Source organism: Jaculus jaculus, chromosome 1 (genome assembly GCF_020740685.1).
Source record: "Jaculus jaculus isolate mJacJac1 chromosome 1, mJacJac1.mat.Y.cur, whole genome shotgun sequence".
Classification (NCBI taxonomy): domain Eukaryota; kingdom Metazoa; phylum Chordata; class Mammalia; order Rodentia; family Dipodidae; genus Jaculus; species Jaculus jaculus.
The window spans coordinates 237,252,636-237,267,379 of NC_059102.1; the positions used below are offsets into that span (position 1 = coordinate 237,252,636).

Sequence of the window (14,744 nt, forward strand, 5' to 3'; positions counted from 1 at the left end):
GCTTTAGGGAAACCTGGGTGGCTTACATAGGAAGAACTGACTCAAAAAAAAAAATATATATATATATATATATATATATATGGAGAGAGAGAGTGTGTGTGTGTGTCTGGGAAGGTGGCTCATTCAGTGGTTGAAGGTACTTACTTGCAAAGCATCTGGCCCAAGGTTCATTTTTCCCAGTACTCATGTAAAGCCAGGCACGTGCACACACACACACACACACACTCACATTAATAAATAAAAAGGATGTCAAGTTAGTACCAAGAGAATATGGAACTTTAATAATTTAATGTAGAACATTGTTTCATTTTTCTTATTAGAAATATTTTTCTTTAAATGTTCATGCTTAATACTGACAAATTTATAGTGAAATTGTGTCTTGCATGGCTTTGTTAGCTGTTAGCATTTTTTGTAAGACAACTTTATGGTATTTTTCAATAAACCAAATAAATAATAATGTATCCAAAGATACTTATGTTGATAAGGGGGAACTGGAAACAGCATACCTTATGTCCATATTTGATGTGTTATAACTATTAAGACAGGGCTAACCGTCAGAAAATGCTAATGATAGGGATAAAGCGTAACTCAAAATTATTATCACACTAAAATGGTTCTAGACTACATGACTTAGAATCTTCTCATAATTACCAGATAGGTGACTTTAAGCTAGTTATGTATAATTTGTTTGTTTGTTTTTGAGGCAGGTTCTCACTCTGGCCCAGGCTGACCTGGAATTCACTATGTAGTCTCAGGGTGGCCTCGAACTCACGGTGATCCTCCTACTTCTGCCTCTCAAGTGCTGGGATTAAAGGTGTGTGCCACTATGCCCAGCTAGTTATGTAATTTCTGTATGTCTTTTTTCCCCTGCCACCTTTAAAATGTGAAGTAGTAATAAGATAAAATGGGCTTTGGAAAGAATTAACACACATCAAAGTGCTTATGGGAGATAGCTCAGCAGTTAAAAACGAACTTGTAGCTGGGCATGGTGGCACATGCCTTTAATCCCAGCACTCGAGAGGCAGAGGTAGGATGGTTGCTGTGAGTTGGAGGGTACCCTGAGACTATATGGTGAATTCTTGGTCAGCCTGGACTAGAGCAAGACCCTATCTTGAAAGACAGAACAAAACAAAGAACTTGCCTTCTGGTCTAGGTTCAGTTCTTCAGCCAGTCATGTAAAGGCCACAGGCATTGGTTTACAGTAGCAAGTGATCCTGATGTACCCATACAAACACAAATAAGTAAATAAAATTTGTTGGGTTCTAGAAATATGGCTCAGCAGTTAAAAGTGATTTGTTTGCAAAGCTTGCTGGTCCTGGTTTGATTCCCCAGTGCCCATGTAAAGCCAAACACAAAAAATGGCACGTGTGGAAAAAAAAAAAAAAGGCACATGTGCCTGACCTTCATTTGCCGTGGCAAAAGGCCCTGGCATACCATTACACACACATAGCACATACATATGTAAATAAAAAAATGTTTTTAAAGAAGTGTTTAGGAGTATGCCTGGCTTATATAGTAGGTACTTAAAGAATTTTTATAATTACACCTTTTTCATAGCAGTATTAAAATATGTAAATGAAAGTCTTCCAGCAGGAAATAGGTTGTTTAGGGTAATACATATATTAGTTTATTTTCTTATCACTATGACTAAATACCTTAAGAAATGAAAGGTTTATTTTGGCTCATAGTTTGAGGGTACAGTCCATCATGGCCTTGAAGGCAGAGGAGCTTCAGGCAGCTGCTCACATTGCATCTTTAATCAGGAAGCCGAGAGAGATGAATGATAGTGATAGTTAGTGCTCAGCTAGTTTTCCCCTTTATAGTTTTTTGTTGTTGTTGCTGTTTGTTGGCAGGGTCTCTCTAGTCCAGGATGCCCTGGAACTTGCGCTGTAGGCCAGACTATTCTTGAACTCAGGGCAATTCTACCTCAGCCTTGCTAAGTGCTGGAATTACAGGTGTTAGCCATGATACCTGGCTAGCTTTCTCCTTTTCATGCAGTCTTAGACCACCAACTCATGGAATGAATGACACTGCCCATATTTAGGGGTCTATTCACCTCAGTTAACCTACTCTGGAAAATCCATTAGAGACATTCCCAGAGATTTGTTTCTATGATTTTTTTTTTTTAATTTTATTTATTTATTTGAGAGCGACAGACACAGAGAGAAAGACAGATAGAGGGAGACAGAGAGAATGGGCACGCCAGGGCTTCCAGCCTCTGCAAACGAACTCCAGATGCGTGCGCCCCCTTGTGCATCTGGCTAACGTGGGTCCTGGGGAACTGAGCCTCGAACCGGGGTCCTTAGGCTTCACAGGCAAGCGCTTAACCGCTAAGCCATCTCTCCAGCCCTTGTTTCTATGATTTTAATTCCTGTCAGATTGATGACAGAAATTAACCATCACAATACACTTAAACTTTCTCTTGTTTTATATATATATATATATATATATATATATATGTATGTATGTATGTATGTATATTTTTAGTTTTTTGAGGTAGGGTCTCACTCTGCCCCAATCTGACTTGAAATTATGTAGTCTCAGGGTGGCCTTGATCCTCATAACTCTGCCTCCCCAGTGCTGGGATTAAAGGTGTGCACCACCATGCCTGGCCTATGTATAATTTTCTTTTTGGAGGCAATCCCAATAGACTGGCTTTTTTTGGAGGGGGGTGTTAGGGTAGAGTTTCACTGTAGCTCAGGCTGACTTGGAATTCACTATGTAATTTCAGGGTGGCCTTGAACTTGTGGCAATCCTACCTCTGCCTCCTGAGTGCTGGGATTAAAGACGTGTGCCCACCAGTTCAGGCTTGGCCTTTTTTTTTTTTTTTTTAATGCGAGAGAGAGAGAGAGAGAAAGAGAGAGAGAGAGAGAGAGAGAGAGAGAGACACACACGGAGGGAGGGAGGGAGGGAGGGAGGGAGGGAGGGAGGGAGGGAAGGGGGGCCAGAAAGAATTGGCATACCAGGGCCTCCAGCCACTGCAATTGAAGTTCAGATGTGTGCATCTTCTTGTGCATATGTGCAACTTTGCACACTTGTATCACTGTGCACCTGGCTTACATGGGACCTTTTGAACATGAGTTCTTAGACTTTGCTAAGCCATCTTTCCAACCCTGCTTTCTATAATTTTTATCATGTGAGTATATTATTTTTATAATAAAGCATTTCATATTACATTTTATGAAATCTTGTTAATATAAATGGTTCAGTACTTTTGCTACCTGTGATTGGACAATAGAATATACTCTTTTGTTTCTTTTCCTTCCTTCTTCCCTCTCTCTCTTCCCCCTCCCTCTTTCTTCTTTTTTATATTATTGAGACTATCTCATGTTCTTTATTTATATATTTTTTTCTTTGTTTATTTGAGAGAGCGCGAGAGAGAAATAGTCAGGGAGAGAGAGAGAGAATTGGTGTGCCAGGGCCTCCAGCTGCTGCAAATGAATTCCAGATGGGTGTGCCCCATTGGGCATCTGGTTACCTTGGTCCTGGGGAGTTGAACCTGGGTCCTTTGGCTTTGCAGGCAAGCACCTTAACCACTAAGCCATTTATCCAGCCCTGTGTCTCATGTTCTAATGTATCCCAATGTATTCCAGGCTTGGCTTTTACTCATTATGTAGCTGAAGATGACAGGTGTTCATTACCACACCTGAAGTGCTGAGGATAAAACCTAGGGCTTCTTGTATGCTAGGCAAGCATTTATTGACTTAAAATACATTATTCTTGTCATTAAATATTTAGGGACTGGATTTTCATTTCAGAACCTTAAAAGTATTTGAGAAAGATAACCTGTGCTTTTCTAGTTGAGTTGTATGAGGAGAGGGATGTTGGAAATTGAATTGCATGGGAGGCAAGCATCGTGCCACTGAGATATAGCCCAAGCTCTCTCTCTCTCTCTCTTTTTGGTTTTCGGTTTTGGGTTTTTGAGGTAGGGTAATACAGTATTTAATAACTGACACAGACTTTAGGCCCTCTAAGATACTTGAAACTACATATATATATCCCCCCATTTCTCTTAAGGGGATAAAAAAGGAAAAGCTTACAAAGTCTTTTAAAAATCTAACATTCTCACTAAAGTTTTCTAGAATTCTGAACAAGATACCACCAGTGATTTTTCAGAAGGCATCTTGTTCAGGCAGTAAAGTTTATCTCAGCATTATTTTTGGTTAACTGAAAAGTATGACATTTTTTAAATCTCTATATGTCTGCAAGGTAATAATGCCAATTTTTTTGTTTGTTTTGTTTTGTTTTTTGAGGTAGGGTCTCACTCTAGTTCAAACTGACCTGGAATTCACTATGTCGTCTCAGGGTGGCCTCAAACTCATGGCAATCCTCCTACCTCTGCCTCCCAAGTGCTGGGATTAAAGGCGTGCACCACCATGCCCGGAAATTTATAAAATTTATTTATTTATTTATTTGACAGCGAAAGGGGGAGAGGTGGGGGAAAATACATGGGTGTGCTAGGGCCTCCAGCCGCTGCAAACAAGTTCCAGGTGTGTGCACCCTGTAGTGCATCTGGCTAACGTGGGTCTTGGGGAATCGAACCTGGGTCCTTTGGCTTTGCGGGAAACATCTTAACTGCTAAGCCATCCCTCCAGCCCAATAATGAATGCCAGTATAATCCAATTCAGATTAATGCAAGATACAGTTTAAAAAATACCTAATTTTTTAAACTTTCAGAAAGAAAGTGTTTCTCTATAGAATCTGGGGAAACATCGTAATAGAATAACTCCTTATTAGCATTACATGTCAACTATGTAGTACATTTAACCATCCAGAACATACCAGAAATTACATAGACAAAAAGCTTTATATGCTATCAGAATTTGTCATGAATGCCACATATTAGGTCATGTGAATTTCATATATTTAGGCTATATAGCCTATAAATAGACAAAACTGACATTCATAACTAATAACCATCATATAACCCCTTACTTTCTCTACCATTCCATTCTCCTCTTCACTCTCAGAACAAACAAAATCCAGTATCAGGCGGGGTAAGTGGCTCAGTGGGAATCCCCAGAACCCATGTACAGTGGAATGTGGTATGTAGGCACCAGTAATCTCAGTACATCTACTGCAAAATGGAGTCAGAGACTGAAGAATCCCCAGAACCTCATAGGGAAACTAGCCTGACGTATGCAGTGGCAAAGAAAAGTGACCCTTCCTCAAACAAGATGGAAGGTGAGGACCAACACCTGAAGTTGTCCCCAGGTCCTTCTAACATGCTCAACCCTACTCCAGTAGAGGGAGCAAAATCATATTCAACTCAAAAGAAAAAAGACAAGATGAGGGCTGGAGAGATGGCATAGCGGTTAAGCGCTTGCCTGTGAAGCCAAAGGACCACGGTTCGAGGCTCAATTCCCCAGGACCCACATTAGCCAGATGCACAAGGGAGCGCACGCATCTGGAGTTCGTTTGCAGGGCTGTAGCCCTGGCGTGCCCATTCTCTCTCTCTCTCTCTCTCTCTCTCTCTCTCTCTCTCTCTCTCTCTCTCTCTCTCTATCTGCCTCTTTTTCACTCTGTCTGTCGCTCTCAAGTAAATAAAAGTAACAAAAAAAAAAAAAAAAGACAAGATGAGTTTGTAAGGTGCACGCCTTAAATCCCAGCACTCGGGAGGCAGAGGTTGGAGGATTGGCAAGAGTTCGAGACCATCCTGAGACTACACAGTGAATTCCAGGTCAGCCTGAGCTAGCGCAAGACCCTACCTCGGAAACACCCCCAACACACACACACACACACACACAAAGAGAAAGAGAAAGAAACAACTGCATTTTGAAAATGCTATTTGAATAGAACTAAGCTGGTCCTAGTGGTGTAGGCCATAAGCCAGCTACTTGAGAGGCAAAGGTAAGTGTGTCCTAATATCAAGCCCTGTGTGTGCTACAGAATGAGTTCAAGGCCAACGTGGACAACTTTTTTTATGATCTCTTTAGCCACAAGCTTTTGACCAAGTTTACAGTACCAGATATCTGTGAATTTTTCCTGTGTGATAAACTGGAAATGCAGTCAGAAAGCAAGTGGTTATTGCCATTACAGTCATGTCACTACTGCACCACTGGCACATCTTGATTGGTACTATAACATGTAGTGTTCACAATTTGTTTTATTTATTTATTTTTTGTCCTTTTTCTTTTTTTCAAGGTAGGGTCTCACTCTAGCCTAGGCTGACCTGGAATTCACTATGGAGTCTCAGGGTGGCCTCGAACTCATGGTGATCCTCCTACCTCTGCCTCCCAAGTGCTGGGATTAAAGGCGTGCACCACCACACCCGGCTAGTTCACAATTTAATAAGTCTATTGATGACAATCCTCCCCCAGCAGGCTTCATAGTACTTTCCAACAGTGTGAAAGTTAGCAGGGAGGAAGCTGCCAGCTCAGTCCCTGCTTGATTACTCCATGTCCTGCAGCTAAAAGGTCTTATATCTGATTCTGATGGACAGCCAAGAGCAGTGGCAATAGCCTGTGTTGTTGTGAAGGCCTAGGGGCCTCCTTGGCAAATACTTCATGGGAAAGTGGCTCATCCCTGGTACAGGGGTTTTAATTTAACAACCTGTTGCTTTTGGGATTTGCTTTTTCCACTTGTGCTGATACCTCTGTTCAAACTCTTTAAATTTTTTAAATTAATTTTTAAACTTTAGTACATGTGTATATTGTATATTGAACATTCCCTGTCATTTTCCTCTGTCCTCACTTTTATCACTCATCACCCTTTCCATTGTCCCCTTAGGCAGCTTTAACTTCTACTTGCAAGCCATATCACATATATAGCTTGTGTATGTATTATGTATGTATACACACATGCATATACACACATGTTTTTAACTTCTGCTTTCAAGTCATATCACATATATAGCATATGTATGTATTTATGTATGTATGTATACACATGCATATACACTCATATGTTTTTGTACAGGTAAATAAAAATCTATGAGCCACAAGTGAGAGAAAACATATAATAATGCTTTTTCTGTAATTAAAAAATTATTTATTTATTAGAGAGAAAAAGAAAGAGACAGAATGGGCATGCCAGGGCCCCTTCAAAGGAACTCCACACTCATGTGCCATCTTGTGCATTAGGCTTGTGTGGGTACTGGAGAACCTGGGTCTTTAGGTTTTGCAGGCAAGTGCCTTAACTACTACGCCATCTCTCCCCAGCCCTGCAATTGTCTTAATGCACTTACTGTCATCATGTCCAATTTCTTGCAGTAAATAACATAGCTTTATTCTTCAGGGTTGGAAAAAAACATTCCATTGTGTGCATATACCACATTTTTCTTACCCATTCCTCTGTTTTTTGGACACCTGGTTTAATTCTACAATTTAGATATGTGAATAATGCCTCAATAAATACTGATTTTCTGATTTTTAGTCCTTTGAGTAAATACCCAGAAATGGCATCATCAGGTCACGTGGAAGATCTGTTGTTAGGTTTTTATGAAACCTCCATGCTGACTTCCATAGTGGATTGACTAGCATACTTTCCACCAACAGTGTATATGAAAGCTTCCCTTTTGTCTACTTTCTCACTAGCATTTATTTGTTTTCTTAATCACTACCATTCTGACTAGGATAAAATGAAACTTCAGTATAGTTTTGTTTTCTTTTTTTCTTTCTGAGGGAGAAGGGGCACACCAGGGCCTCAAACCACTCAAACAAAGTCTAGACCCATATGTTATATGTTTATTAGATACTTCTATTTCTTCTTTTGAGAACTAGTTGTTCATGCCATTAGTCCATTTACCAGTTGGATTGTTTATTTTTAAGTTTTTGAGTTTTTTATAAATTGGAGGTATCAATCTTTTTGCCAGATATATAACTGCAATGATTTTCACTTTTTTGTAGACTGCCTCATAATTTCATGAGGTCCTCTTTGTCAGTTGTTGGTTTTATTTCCTATGCAACTGGAAATATGCCCTGCCTGTGCCTCTATCTACTTTTCATAATTTGAGGTCTTATTGTAAGGTATTTGAGTAACTTGGAATTAGTTTTTGTGTAGGGTGAAATATAGGGATCTCTTTTCCATATAGATATTCAATTTTGCTCACAGATTGTTGAAGAGGTATTTTTTCTTCAATGTGTATTTTTGGTATCTTTGTCAAAAAATTCAGGTGGCTTAGCTGTGTGGATTTATTATCTTAGTCTTCTCCCTTGGCCAGTGCGTCTGTTTTCTGTGCCAGCACCATGCTGGGTTTGTTGTTGTTAATATGGCTGTGTGCTATACCTTGAAATCAGGTGTGGTGATACCCACAACATGATTTGTTTTGCTCAGAATTGCTTTCACTATTCAAAGTATTTGGTGCTTTCACATGAACTTTAATTTTTTTTTTCCTACTTTTGTAAAGAATGGTGTTGAGATTACACTAAGTCTGTTACTAATTTTTGGTAGGATGGCCGTTTTCATTGTATAATTCTTCCAATAGCGGAGGCAACATCCCCAACAGAAAACAAACAAAATCCAGTATGATTATGGGGCCTGGGGTATGAGTTGGTGGATAAACTGGCTGTCACTAAAGCCCGAGTACACAAGTTTGCTCCCCACACCCTTCATAAAAAAAGCTGGAAGCTGTGATACCAGCACCCTGACAGCAACATGGGAGGTGGAAACAGACAATGAGCACCACAAAGAACAACAGCAAGATCTAGAGAGAGAGAGAGATGGATAGTCAGGACTGGCTCCTAGATATTGTCCTCTAATCTCTACGTTTGCTGTGGCCCATGCATGTTTACATTCATGATCACACACACACACACACACACACACACACACACACATTCACACAGCATACACATATACACATGCACAACATCATGTGCTCTAAAGATAAACACAATCATAACTTTAAATGCTCTAGAAGTCAAAATTAGTCCTAGCTAGTCATGTCTGTAGTATATACTGAAATCAGAAAAGGGAGTAAGAGATGTTTCATAGGAGGTATGCTAGCCATGGCTCACTAGAGAAATAGAATTGATAGAATGAATATGCATAAATGGGATTTATTAGATTAAGTATACAGGCTGGGCAATCCAACAATAGTTGTCTGCCAGCAGCGGGTTGAAGAACCTTCTAGTTGCTCAGATCACAAAGACTAATGCTTCAACAGTCACAGTCGGGAACCGAAGATGTGGAGGATTCCTTAGAAGCCACTGGTCATCAGCACACATTAGAAGGCTGATGAAGGTGGGTTCTGATATCCTCGAACACTCTTAACAAATTAGCACAGGGAACCAGAAAAAGATCCTGTGTTATCCTAGAGCTTGTTCATTTGTTCGTTCGTTTGTTCATTCATTCATTCATTCATTCTTCTTCTTCTTTTTTTTTTTTTTTTTTTCCCTGAGGTAGGGTCTCACTGTAGCTCAGGCTGACCTGGATTTCACCATGTAGTCTCAGGGTGGCCTCGAACCCATGGTGATCATCCTACTTCTTAACAATATACTTTTGTTGTTTTTTTTTGAGGTGGGGTCTCTCTCTGGCCCAAGTTGACCTGAAATTCACTATGTAGTCTCAAAGTAGCCTCAAACTCACGGCAGTCCTCCTTCCTCTACCTCCCAAGTGCTGTCACCATGCCCAGCCCTCTTTCTCTTTTTCTTTCTTTTTTTTTCGAGGTAGGGTCTCACTCTAGCTCAGGCTTCACTATGTAGTCTCAGGGTGGCCTTGAACTGATGGCAATCCTATCTGTGCCTTAAGTGCTGGTCTTAAAAGCATATGCCACCACGCCCGGCTCCCTCTTTTTATTTTTTATTATTTTTTTGTTCATTTTTATTTATTTGAGAGTGACAAAGAGAGAGAAAGAGGCAGATAGAGAGAGAATGGTCATGCCAGGGCTTCCAGCCATTGCAAACGAACTCCAGATGCTGGCGCCCCCTTGTGCATCTGGCTAACGTGGGTCATGGGGAATTGAGCCTCGAACCAGGGCCCGTAGGCTTCACAGGCAAGTGCTTAACTGCTAAGCCATCTTTCCAGCCCTGAAGTTTTTTTTTTTTTAATTAATTAATTTATTTATTTGAGAGCAACAGACACAGAGGGAAAGACAGACAGAGGGAGGGAGAGAGAATGGGCGCCCAGTTTTTTTTTTTTTTGAAAGAGGGAGGGAGCAAGAAAGAAAATGGAGGCTCCAGGGCCTTCAGTCATTGTGAATGAACTCCAGACATGCACTCCCTCTTGTGGCGTATATATGACATTACATGCATGTGTCACTGCATCTGGCTACGTGGGACCTGGAGATCCAAACATGAGTTCTTAGTCTTTACAAGCAAGTGCCTAACTGCTAAGCTCTCTCCAGCCCACTAGAGTTTTAAAAAATATTTTATTTTTATTTATTTATTTATTTGAGAGAGGGAAATAGAGGGGGGGGGGAAGGGAGGGAGAGAGGGAGAGAATGGGCACTCCAGGACTTCCAGCCACTGCAAACGAACTCCAGATGCATGCACCACCTTGTGCATCTGGCTTATATGGGTCCTGGGTACTGAGGTCCTTTGGCTTTGCAGGCAAGTGCCTTAACCTCTAAGCCATCCATCTCTTCAGCCCTAGAGTTCTTTTGTTATTTTTTAAAAATGTTTATTTGTTTCTTTATTGTTTTTCGAGGTAGGGTCTCACTCTAATGCAGGCTGACCTGGACTTCACTATGGAGTCTCATGGTGGCCTCAAACTCACGGCAATCCTCCTACTTCTGCATCCTGAGTGCTGGGATTAAAGGCTTGTGCCACCATGCCCAGCCTCAAGTTCCTTTTTTAAAAAATAAATTTTAAATTGAAAACCTCCATGTATATAAACAATATACCATGGTCATAATCTCCTCCAAGACCCTCTTTTCTTCTGCCCAAATCCCCCCTCCACTGAATACCTTTTTTAAAAAATATTTATTTGGGAGAGAATGGGTGTGTCAGGGCCTCTGGCCACTGTAGTTGAACTCCTGATGCATGTGCTACCTAGTGCATCTGGCTTATGTGGGTATTGAGGGATCAAATCTGGATCCTTTGGCTTTGCTGGCAAGTACCTTCACCACTAACTAAGCCATCTCTCCCAGCCCTGAATCCCTTCATTTTCCAACTAGTCTCTTTTCTATTTTCATGGCATTGTTTTTTCCCCTCCTATTATAGAGGTCTTGTATAGGTAGCATTAACCAATGTGAGATAATGAATGCCATGGCCATTTTGTGTCCGGGAGACAATATTGCAAAGCACTCCTCCCCTTCTTGTTTTTATTTTTATTTATTTGAAAGCAATAGACAGAGAAAGAGGCATATAAATAGAGAATTGGCACGCCAGGGCCTCCAGCCACTGCAAATGAACAGACACATGCGCCAGCTTGTGCATCTGGCTTACATGCGTCCTGACAAATTGAGCCTTGACCCGAGGTCCTTAGGCTTCACAGGCAAGTGCTTAACTGCTAAGCCATCTCTCCAGCCCCTCCTCCCCTTCTTTTGATTCTTACCTTCTTTCTGCCACCTCTTCTGCAATGGTGTCTGACCCTTGGATGGTGTGATGGAGATGTGTCACTTAGTGCTGAACACTCCATTGTCATTTCTTTTCAGCACTTTTGTGAGTTTTTAATCTACCCAGTGGTCACCACCATTTGAAAAGAGAAGCTTCTCTAACCATAAATGAGAGAAGCAATGATGTATGGGTATAAAGTATTTAGTGGGCAGTTTGGTGGGCATAATTTATCCATTTAGTCAGACAACAGTAGTAGAGCTCATGACCTCTCCAACTATGGATTAGGTTTTCAATATCAGACATGAATTTCAAGTCCAATCAGAGAGCAGATGGTTTTCCCCATGACAGACATGCCACCATTGTACTAGTTGGTACATTTGGCTTGGCTGTCTAGCTACAAAGCTTGCAGGGTCCATTGCTGGCTAAGACTGTTGATGATTTTTCTCCCCCAACAGGCCATAACATTCTAACAACTAGTCAACAAGGAGGTTTCCAGCACATCTCCAGCTTGATTTCTCAGTGACTTGCAGCCCAAGGACGTAATGTCTTCAGCAGTAGGGTCTTATCATTTAGTATGGTGGACAACCAAGAGCCTTGGCAGTAGTTTATAGTGTTTTGGGAGAATCAGGGGATTTCCTGACCAACAGTTAGTTTGCTGGGAGGTATCCTACACCTGACACTGGAATTTTCTTGTAACAATCTATGGCTTCTGGGCATAGCATTATCCACCCCCACAGCGTCCTTCTGCCTAAACTCTCAATCTTTCTCTCTCTCTCTCTCTCTTTTTTAAGGTAGGGTCTCACTCTAGCTCAGGCTGACTTGGAATTCATTATAATCTCAGGCATCAAACTCATGACAGTCCTTCTGCCTCTGCCTCCTGAGTGCAGGGATTAAAGATGTGTGCCATCATGCCCAGCTAAAGCAGCTTCTTACTCTATGTAATCTTAGGCTGGCCTAGAACTCAAGGCGATCCTTCTACCTTTGCCTCCCAAGTTCAGGGATTAAAAGTGTACACCACCACATCTGGCTCTTTTTTTTTTTTTTTGACATATCATTTAGCTTAGCTGGCAATGAAGTAGGTTTCCATATGGCTTATTCATGGCATCTTTAATTTTGATTAACCTTCCTCCTACCCCCTCCTTTCCTCCAATTTAAAGTTCTGGCCATGTGATGTATCATAGTGATCTTAATTTACTTCTTTAGGTTTTTCATCTTTCTCTTACCACTGCAAATGGATGCCAAATTCTTGTGCCACTTTTGTGTCTGGTTTACATGGGAAACTTGGGAATTGAACCTAGGCCTGCAGGCTTTGCAACAAAGTACCTTCAGCCACTGCGCCAGCTTGCCAACTGCACATGGATGATCTTTGATGGCTCTTGCTCATTCTTTCTTTACAGGGTAGACTAGCCTTTTCATTGCATGTGGTAATTTCAAATCAAAGACAGTTTGTATGTATGTATACTCATAAATATCAGGGATAGAAATGAAAAAGAATGGAAAGGAAGGTTATTCTCTACCAGTTTATTTTTAAAAGCTTTGAAGCAATTAAGTCAGACATTAACATCTATTTAATCCCAGTTCTTTGGTTTTCAGTTTATTTTCTCTACATTAAGTATTAATAAGCAAAAGTAGTTACACTGGAGTTAGGTAATCCTGGGTTTAAAACTCCTTCCTTCTTACCAGTCATAGAACATTGAACAAGTTGTTTAATCTTTAGGAACAATATCATCTTCCATTAAATGTGGATATATTGTTTCCAGTCACACAAAATTATTTTCTGGATTAAAAGCACCCTATTCCTCATAGTGATTAGTGTGATAATTTGATTAATATTTTTGATGCCTTTAAAATTTTTTAAAAATATGTGCGTGTATGTTTGTACATGCACACAATCTAGGCATAAAATTCAGATCTATGGTTAGTTTGGGAAATACTTTCCACCACTGATTTCTATTGTAAATCCTGAGTATCTTATTAATCACTAAAAAGTCATAGATACTGTACAAAAGGAAAGGATATGGACATTTGTGTGCAATTATTTGTGGCTTGGACTTTGGATATTTTCTGGGTTTTTTTTTTTTTTTTTTTTTTTGTGCTGGGCAGATGTTCTACCACTGAGCTACCTGGACTGTAATTTAAAAGTCTATACCACATTAACCTTCATGTGTCTACGTGTGTGTGTGTGTGTGTGTGTGTGTGTGTGTGTGTGTGTGCTTACATAGGGTCTTGGTATGTAGCCCAGGCTCACCTCAAACTCCTGATTCTCCTGTCCCATGTTCTAGAATTATTGGCCTGTACCATCACACTTGGCTTACCATGGTTTGAATATAGAACAAAACAGCTCTCTTTAAATGGAGAGGTCTATAATTAGTTGAAAAAAGACAGAATGCAGACAATAAGTATTTGGGGAATAAAAGGTACAAAGAGATGGTGACAGTTGAAGCTATGAGACAGGATGATTGCAGTAGAAAATTAAGAGTAAAAAAGCAAAAGAATTCAGGCCAGAATCTTGGGAAGAAAGAAGAATAAAGGAATTATAGGAAGAGCAAATAGTCTGAAAGTCCTTATTGTTCCCAAATCTGTAGTAACAAATTCCAGAAAAAGTGATGAGTAGCAATTTGAGATATGAAAAAGACATTTGAAGGGAATACTAACATGAGAGCTTCTTGAGTAGCTGTGAGAAGTCACTGGTGACCTTAAGAACTTTTTACAGATTTGGGGGAAATTCGTAAGAAAATGGGATATTAGTGGTACTTACTCATTGCCAATGTTTGGTTATTGGAAAAGGAGGAGTAATTTTGAAAACTGAAAAGTAAGCCAAAGCATGAATAAGTATCTAAAATGTTAGCATTGTATTTGAAGGCTTCCAGAATGATGCTATGTATATTATTCTAACAGTATTAATAGCTTCTGTGACTGCATTAGCCAACTTAGCAACTATGTCATAATGTATTTATACAAAAGTTTCTCTCAGTACTTTGTGCAGCCTTAGTTACTTTTACCATATAATTATGTAAGTTTCAAATTTTAATTTGAGCTGAAGATTATGTAGAAAGGCCTTCTTGGTTTTTAATTAACAAGAGAAATTACTTGGTACTTATGTGATTAAATAAAGGAACACATTAGAAAATAAAGAAAATCATTCCACTAAAAGACTAATAATATTTTGTAAGAATAACACTGTCAATTCATTTAAACCTTGTGACTTGGGCTGGGAAGATGGCTCATTCAGTGAAGTGCTTTGCATCATCTCCAGCCCCCATCTGAAGTTCTGGGCAGTGGTTAACACCACTAATTCCAGCATTG

General features: G+C 40.1%; 1 protein-coding gene across 9 annotated transcripts in view; it reads left to right on the top strand.

The window, feature by feature from the left end:
* Positions 1–14,744, top strand: part of Chd9 (chromodomain helicase DNA binding protein 9) — a 268,879-nt gene that overhangs the window by 73,712 nt on the left and 180,423 nt on the right. The window lies entirely within an intron of this gene.